This window comes from Bidens hawaiensis, unplaced genomic scaffold (assembly GCF_021521415.1).
Source record: "Bidens hawaiensis isolate Kalapana, Puna unplaced genomic scaffold, B.hawaiensis_p1.1 tig00029708_1, whole genome shotgun sequence".
Lineage (NCBI taxonomy): Eukaryota > Viridiplantae > Streptophyta > Magnoliopsida > Asterales > Asteraceae > Bidens > Bidens hawaiensis.
In genome coordinates, this window is record NW_027494938.1 from 226,876 (window position 1) to 236,249 (window position 9,374).

Consider the following 9,374-nt stretch of genomic DNA (forward strand, 5'->3'; position numbering starts at 1 on the left):
GCTTTCCGGTTTTTCATAATTACACAAGCAAGGTCACAAATTCTACCCAATTTTACAAATTTATTATTTTCTTTTAAGGTGTAATAAAAGGTGGTACAATGTGAAATACACCATCTTTCTTCATTACTAAAATCATATGAATACATCTCCGAAAATTCCATTATCTTAGATATGTTAAACTTGGAAAACGAATCTCATAGATTTAAACTGGACATATTTTCTAACAAACTTGTTGAGACCTCACTGAATCTATTTCCAAGTTCTTGACTTCACATATCTAAACGCGTATTAAAAACTTCAACATCAAAATGATGATTCTGTTGTGCAAGTTTCTGTTTAATGTTTCTCGTTCAAACAAAAGAGAAAAAATGTTAATGGTTTTTATTTTCTTTGGGCTACAAACTTTATTTAGGCTTTATTTGATTTGAACTTTTACAAAAATGATAATTTTGTCGAGCCTATTTCTGTTTGAGCCAGTTTAGTTTGATGTTTTCTTGTTCAAACAAAAGAAAAAAATATTAATGATTTTTATTTGCTTTGGGCTTTATTTGATTTGAACTTTTAAATTGGTTGGACTTTAAACAAATAAGGGTAACGTAATAGTTTTTCAGGGGTAACGAAATAAAAACCGGCAAAAAGAATAAAAATTACACTAGCGACGAAAAGTTGAGGGGTAGTGGATGCTACCCCTGGTTGTGAGATGCACCCGCCACTAGGTCTGGCTCACCCAAGAACACCATTAAGAAGGAAATCCATCACTGTGAGAAAACCCTCTTGAGTCAAGTTTCGAACATGAGACCTCAAGGATCTCAAGCCTTAACCATCACCCCGATCCCAATACTTTTTATATTTTACAAATTTAAAGTTTCATGTTTGGGCCCAAATTTTACCAGCTAACAGGCTGCAATACATGTATATAGTTCAACGTTTATATGTTTATTTTTAGCAGCCCGTGTCACGAGTGGATTCTAAGTCAACTTAGAGCATGTTTGAGACTGAGTTTGAAAAATGCTTATTGACTTATTGGTGTTTTCAAAAAGCCAATACATTAGAATGTGTTTGGCAATCACAAAAATCTTTTCTATTTTAGTTTTTTGAAAGGGTTTTAAAAAACAGTTTTCCAAAAATCTTAAATCCTAGCTTTTCAAAATGACTTTTTGAAAAATCCAATAAACTCAATCCCAAACATGTCCTTAATGTTTCAATATAATATTTGAGCGTTAACACACCGTAAAACTCGAGTCCCACGCGGCACGCCCCATTCAAACACGCAAGGTCAATAAAATATTTCATGGTTGCCTTTTTTTAATATTAAGAAACCCAACTTAAAAAAAGATATCAATCCAATCAACCAATCTCTCACCATTATATATATATATATATAACCACCCTCCTTCCATTCGATTTCATCAACATCGATACAATACACAACCAACACTACACATTCTTAAGTTTTCGTCAAAACTTTGTCTAATTAATCAATAACATGTCTGGAAAAGGTGAAGGACCAGCGATCGGAATTGATCTGGGAACCACATACTCTTGTGTGGGAGTCTGGCAACATGACCGTGTGGAGATCATCGCTAATGATTAAGGCAACCGGACCACTCCTTCTTATGTTGCTTTTACGGATACCGAGCGCCTGATCGGAGATGCTGCCAAGAACCAGGAAATGAATCCTACCAACACTGTTTTCGGTAAGCCCTTACTTCATTCTTGAGTTCTTTATATTACTAATACTTTAATCTCAATATTTATGTAATCAAGTTATGGATTGGTTTTTCGGAGTTGAATTGGAAAGCTTATGTTTGTTTCAAAACAGAATAGAATTATATTTGATAATTGGTTAAGTCTAATATTCGGATGATTGCTATATGCAGATGCTAAGCGATTAATCGGAAGGAGATTCTCTGATCCGTCGGTGCAGAGTGACATGAAGCACTGGCCGTTCAAAGTCGTACCCGATCCAGCCGAAAACCCATGATTGTGGTCTCATACAAAGGCGAAGAGAAGCAATTCTCTGCTGAAGAAATATCCACCATGGTCCTCAACAAGATGAAGGAAATCGCCGAAGCCTACCTCGGCACCACCATAAAAAACGCCGTCACCGTCCCCACCTACTTCAACGACTCCCAGCGTCAGGCCACCAAGGACGCCGGTGTCATCTCCGGGCTCAACGTCATGAAAATCATCAACGAGCCTACCGCAACCGCCATTCCCTACGGGCTGGACAAGAAGGCTTCCAATGTGGGCGAGAAGAACGTCTTGATTTTCGACTTGGGAGGAGGCATGTTCGACGTCTCTTTGCTCACCATCGAAGAAGGTATTTTTGAAGTGAAGGCCACCGCCGGTCACACGCATTTGGGCGGTGAAGATTTCGACAACAGGATGGTTAACCACTTCGTCCAGGAGTATAAGAGGAAGAACAAGAAGGATATTAGCGGGAATGCAAGAGCTTTGAGAAGGCTGAGAACCGCGTGTGAAAGGGCAAAGAGGACCCTTTCATCCATAGCTCAAACCACCATTGAAATTGATTCTCTTTACGAAGGAATCGACTTCTACTCCACAATCACACGAGCACGGTTCGAAGAATTGAACATGGATTTGTTCAGAAAGTGTATGGAGCCGGTGGAGAAGTGTTTGAGAGACGCCAAGATGGATAAGAGCAATGTGCACGATGTCGTTCTTGTTGGCGGTTCTACTCGAATCCCCAAAGTTCAGCAGTTATTGCAAGACTTCTTCAATGGGAAAGAGCTCTGCAAGAGCATCAACCCTGACGAGGATGTGGTGTACGGTGCAACGGTTCAAGCAGCCATTTTGAGCGGTGAAGGCAATCAGAAAGGGCAAGATCTGCTTTTGTTGGACGTGACGCCTCTGTCTCTTGGACTGGAGACCGCGGGTGGTGTTATGACGGTGTTGATCCCTCGCAACACCACCATTCCCACCAAGAAAGAGCAGGTGTTCTAGACCTACTCCGACAACCAACCAGGGGTTTTGATCCAGGTTTACGAGGGTGAAAGAACACGAACCAAAGATAACAATTTGCTTGGGAAGTTTGAGCTCTCCGGGATCCCACCGGCTCCTCGTGGAGTCCCGCAAATCAACGTCTGCTTCGAAATTGACGCCAATGGCATTCTAAACGTCTCCGCAGAAGACAAAACAACGGGTCAAAAGAACAAGATTACCATTACCAATGACAAAGGAAGGCTCTCAAAGGAAGAGATTGAGAAGATGGTTCAAGAGGCGGAGAAATACAAGGCGGAGGACGAAGAGCACAAGAAGAAGGTGGAAGCAAAGAATGCATTGGAAAATTATGCATATAACATGAGGTACACCATAAAGGATGAGAAGATAAGCTCGAAGCTGCCCGCGGATGACAAGAAGAAGGTGGAGGATGCTGTCGAGGAGGCGATCCGGTGGTTGGATGGGAACCAGTTAGCGGAGGTGGAGGAGTTTGAGGACAAGATGAAGGAGCTTGAAGGTATATGCAACCCGATTATTGCGAAAATGTATCAGGGCGGTGCTGATGGGCCAGACATGGGTGAGGATGTGTTGAACAACTACAAGTGAATCGTTGATTTAGAACAGCCAAGAACAAGAACGCTCCTACACCGATATGCCCAAGACACGAGCGACTCTTTCTTATTTTATTAAACGAAAACAGAAAGTACAAAACTGATAACTAAAGTTGGGTAACTAGGTTTATATAACACCCTTACATGAATCCTATTCAAATACGTACTCCAACTTGAATTCAAATATAAAACCATAAAAGAAACTAGATATAACTCAAACTCAAATTAAATAAACAGATAATGATAATAATTAAATTAATTATTATCTTGATCTCCTCCAAGCCACCCCATGAGATCGTAACCGAACCGCCCTATATTATCGAGTTTTGTATTACGTTTCACACTCCCTCTCAACACTCGACTTATGCATTCCAATGCCATCACGAAACTTGATTAACTTCACTCCGGTTAACGGCGTAATAAACATATCCGCTACCTGCTCCTTCGTGTCTTCATGCTTCAGATCAATTTCCCCTTTCAATACTTTCTCCCGAATAAAATGATAATGGACTTCGATATGTTTAGTACGTGCATGAAAGGTCGGGTTCTCTGATAAAGCTATAGCAGACATGTTATCACAATATACTGGCACCTTTTGACTAACTTCTTGATTAAGCTCTTGCATTAGTTGTCTTAGCCACATGCACTTTTGAGCTGCCATTGCAGCCGCTCGGTACTCCGCTTCGGTAGTTGACAACGACACGGTTGGTTGCCGTTTACTACACCATGACACGGCACCCGATCCTATCATAAACACATAACCCGTTGTCGACCTTCGGGTATCCCGGTCTCGCGCATAACCTGCGTCACAATAACCAATCAATTCAGCCCGAGACTCCCTCTCAAACTTTATTCCATGCTTTGGTGTTGCCTTCAAATACCGTAACACTCGTCTAACCGCCTCCAAGTGTGGCTTTCTCGGGTCTTGCGTGAACCGACTTAAAACACCAACTGCATACGCGATATCAGGCCTGGTTAGTGTCAAGTAAATTAAACTTCCTACCACCTTTCGGTACATAGTAGGATCTTGTAACTCTTTGCCTTTTGTTGCCTGAACCTGATCACTCGGCTCCATCGGGTTCAACGCAGGTTTGCAGCATTCCAACCCAAATTTACTTAAAATGCCTATTGTATATTTGTGTTGATGTAAAAAAAACCCATCAGACATATAATTTAATTCTAAGCCCAAGAAATGTTTTAACTCTCCAAGATCCTTCATTTTAAATCTTGTACACATATTTTCTTTTAATTGCTCGATCTCTTCTAGCATGTCACCGGTGATGATTAGATCATCGACATACACCAAAACCACCGCCACCTTTCCTCCGTCTATGCGCACAAACAAGCTCGTATCCGCAGTGGTCGGTGTAAACCCATTATGCTCGAGAAACTCTCCCATCTTCCCGAACCAGGCTCGAGGTGACTGTTTCAACCCCTACAATACTTTCTTCAACTTGCACACATATTCCGATCGATCCATACTTCTAAATCCTTCGGGTTGATCCATATGGATCATATGATCCAAATCCCCATAAAGAAATGCATTGCTCACATCCATTTGCCATAAGTTCCACCTTTTACTCGCTGCTATGGCTAGAGTCACCCGAACGGTTGTAAGTTTGGCTACGGGACTAAACGTCTCTTCATAGTCGATACCATATTGTTGCGAGAAACCCCTCACGACAAGTCGAGCTTTATACTTATCGATCGAACCATCTGTCTTCTGCTTAATCTTGTACATCCATTTACACGAAATCGGTTTCAACTCGGTTGGTTTTGGCACGAGCTCCCAGGTTTGATTATTTATAAGTGCCTCATATTCTTCTTTCATGGCCTTCTGCCACACAAGTTTTCTATTCGCATGCTCGAAGGACTCGGGCTCGGTTTCTTCTTCTGTTTGAGTAATCGCCACATTCGCGTACCTTACATTTGGTTTTCGAACTCGACTCGATCGTCTGACTCCGCCTTCTTCGTTTAGCCCGTCACCTTCTGGTAATTGACTATTATTAACTCCGGTTTGCAGATCATTCCTTGGCTGTGAGTTTACCGGGTTCACCGTTTCCTCTACTTCTTCAACAGTATCAACACCATCAAATCTTAGTGTTGTGTAAGACTCGAGCTCGTCTTTTAATTCTGTTGAATCGGGAAGCGACTCTTTGTTGACAGACCACCACGCGGACGCTTCATAAAAAATTACATGTCTTGACACATAACATTTCCCCGTTGAAGGATCACAACACTTCCACCCTTTTCGTTCGTTGTCGAATCCAACAAAAATACATCGAGTTGCTTTCTTCTCCATTTTATGTCTCAAATGGCTCGGTATAAAGACATAACATACACAGCCAAACACACGAAAATAACTAACATTCGGCTTCTGATTAAACAATTTTTCAAATGGCGATACATACTGCATATTTTGTTGTGGGAGACGGTTACTTACATACGTTGCCGTCTTCATAGCTTCTGCCCAAAAATGCCCCGGAACGTTTTTGCTATGTATCATACTTCCCGACAGCTCCTGAAGATAACGGTTCTTGTGTTCCGAAACACCGTTTTGCTGCGGGGGATTTGTACATGTGAGTTGCCTCTTGATCTTGTGTTCTTTAAGATAGTCGTTAAACTCTCTTGATGTGTATTCTCCTCTATTATCCGATCTTAAACATTGAATTGAATACTTGACATCTCGTTCCAAATCGTACTTAAATTCTTTGAACTTTGTGAACGTCTCTGATTTCTCTTTCATAAAGTATACCCACAGGTACCTAGAAAAATCATCAATAAATGTTATCATGTATTTCATACCTGATAATGAAGGTTGCTTAACGGGCCCAAACACATCCGAATGGACGGGTTCCAATGGCTTTGTTGACTTGTGATTCGAGCTCTCGAATGACTGCTCGTGCGCCTTCCAATATTGGCAGCCTCCGCAAACTACATCTTTATTAATACTTAACTTTGGCAAACCGACCGCTAAGCTTCTGTTCATCATTATTTCGAGTCGATCATATCCCACGTGGCTTAACCTTTGATGCCACAAATCTGCATTTTGATTTGATCTCGTCTTTTCAACATAGGCCGTTCCGGCCAATAACACATAAACCGTCTCGGCCTCCCTTCCTTGTATCACGGGCTTAGACGACGTTTCAAATTTTTCATAAATCTTAACATCGGTAGGTCCAAACAATACATACCTTCCCGATGCAGTGATTTGTGGAACAAAAAGGAGATTCTTCTTCATTCCCGGTACATGAAACACGTTCTTTAGCATCAATTCTTGATTATCTCCTGGACATATCCGGGAATCGCCGACATAAGCTATATTATGACGGGAGTTGTCGGCGATCACCACAACTTGGTTTCCTTCATACTTCACCGGGTTCTTTAGTTGGTTCTTTTCACCCGTCATATGATTCGAACATCCCGAATCAACAATCCACTCAACTTTTTCCTTGTCTTTATCAATGCTTATAGCGTTAAGGGCCAACACAGGTTCAACGGTAGCACAATTTGCTTCAACATCCCATGCAACTTCCTCTTGGGCAGCCCTAACATTACCCTCTTCATTCGGTGGCGTTCTACAATATTTAGCCATGTGACCTCTTTGTCCGCACTTATGGCAATTAAATGGGAACTGTTTCCATGGCTTCTTGTTTCTCTTTTCAAAACCTCGATCATTCGATTCCTTTTCTTGATTATGATTCGGTTTTCGCCACTCTTGTTTCTTGGCCCGCTCGCCATAATTCTTCTGACGAGACCATTTGTTTGTCCGGAATTTACCTTTACCACGATCTGCATAAAGAGCCGTGTCCTCGGCTTATACCGAACCTCCAATCGACGCATCCGCCATCTGCTTGGCTAAAGACTCCTGCCTTGCCAGCAGGTTTTCAAACTCAACCAAGGATGGTTGAGTTGGCCACCCTTGGATGGCTGCAACAAATGTCCGGTACTCGGGTTTTAAACCATGTATTATGATCCTTTTCATTCTTGGTTCTCCGATTCTTGCTTCACGGTCCAACTCTCCAATTTCTCTACACAACGTCTTCACTTTATGAAAGTATTGTGGGATCGACAATTCTTTCTGGCTTACGGACAAAAGTTCGTTCTCAAGAAGTTGCAATTTCGCATCGTTCTTCTTGGAGAATAGAGCGGCTAAGGCATCCCAGGCCTCTTTTGGTGTTTGCAAATCTCGGTGTGCTCTAACAACTCCTCTTCAATCGTAGTCTTGAGAACATAAAAAGCCTTATCCGTTTTGACTCTCCACTTGCCGATCGCCCCGTTCACATCGTTTCTGGGTAGGACGGTATCCGTATCATTAACAACTTCCCATAGATCTTGTCCTTGTAGATACGACATCATACAAGTAGACCAAGTGTTGTAGTTTTTCTGATTAAGCTTCCTTATCCCACCGGTAACCTGAAGATCTGCCATAGTATCTTCTTCCGATCGAACCGTAGTCTTTCTTTAATCTGCTACTGCTCCGATTACTTCTTCTGGACGTGAACAGGTTCTTCTACGAGCCGTAAACGTGGCTTTGATACCACTTGTTGAACAACTACAAGTGAATCGTTGATTTAGAACAGCCAAGAACAAGAACGCTCCTACACCGATATGCCCAAGACACGAGCGACTCTTTCTTATTTTATTAAACGAAAACAGAAAGTACAAAACTGATAACTAAAGTTGGGTAACCAGGTTTATATAACACCCTTACATGAATCCTATTCAAATACGTACTCCAGCTTGAATTCAAATATAAAACCATAAAAGAAACTAGATATAACTCAAACTCAAATTAAATAAACAGATAATGATAATAATTAAACTAATTATTATCTTGATCTCCTCCAAGCCACCCCATGAGATCGTAACCGAACCGCCCTATATTATCAAGTGTTTTATTACGTTTCACAGGATGGCCCTTCAGCTGGTGGTGGAAATGGTGGCGTTGGACCAAAGATTGAGGAGGTCGACTAAGATTTTTGTGATGATGTCTTTGTGCGGTATGTAATTGGAGTTGAGCATGCTCTATTTTAGTTTCTGATACTAAATAATAGTTTTGAGGAAATGAAAAGTTGTATGGCTTAATGTTTAGTATTGTAATATCAACAATTTAAAGGAAGGTTTTTAATTTTAAATTTTTGTTATTGTTTCAAGGCTTCATTTTAGTTTTTAAAAGTACAACACAACAATGAGTAGAATCACATTAGCATTAGCTAGTGGTGTTCTGCTTAGGTTAAACTGGTTGGAGTGTAATTGAAGCAGATGACTAAGAAGGCAAGTTGTGGATTGCACATCATCTCACAATAGGACAAAGGTAAGACACTGATCTGCTTATAAGCTTGATGTTTTATTCCTATGTTTGGTTCTGCAATGGAGTTTCATATGACCTGCCTTTCTAGCCATCTGCAATAGAGATGAACCAAGGTTTAATTCTGATTACAAAAGGCTGGTCCTCAATATTGACAGCATTTAATCAGTTGTAGGCCTATAATTCTTGAATTTTTCGCCAATTAGTGCGCAATGGCTGCTACGAATTTTCAACAATTACCACATAGACATGTTAATTTGGATCGGCATTCGGTTAATTGTCCAACTCCCCGCATAGGGAATAACCTGTTACCTTCGAATTCTTACTGGTTCATCTCCAAATTGGGGATTGGTGGGTATTGGAACAACGGTGGTTGAGGACGAGTTCGGGTGGCCAGAATTTCGTTCGTGGCGATGGTTTTAGCTATCACAGTCGATGGAATGAACACGGGGTGGAATGCTAACTATTTGGTGGATTATGCATTCGGG

At 41.2% G+C, this 9,374-nt stretch overlaps 1 pseudogene; it reads left to right on the forward strand.

Moving 5' to 3' along the window:
- The first annotated feature begins 1,484 nt into the window (after positions 1-1,484).
- LOC143579412 (heat shock cognate 70 kDa protein 2-like) lies at positions 1,485-8,563 on the forward strand (annotated as a pseudogene).
- The last annotated feature ends 811 nt before the right edge of the window (positions 8,564-9,374 follow it).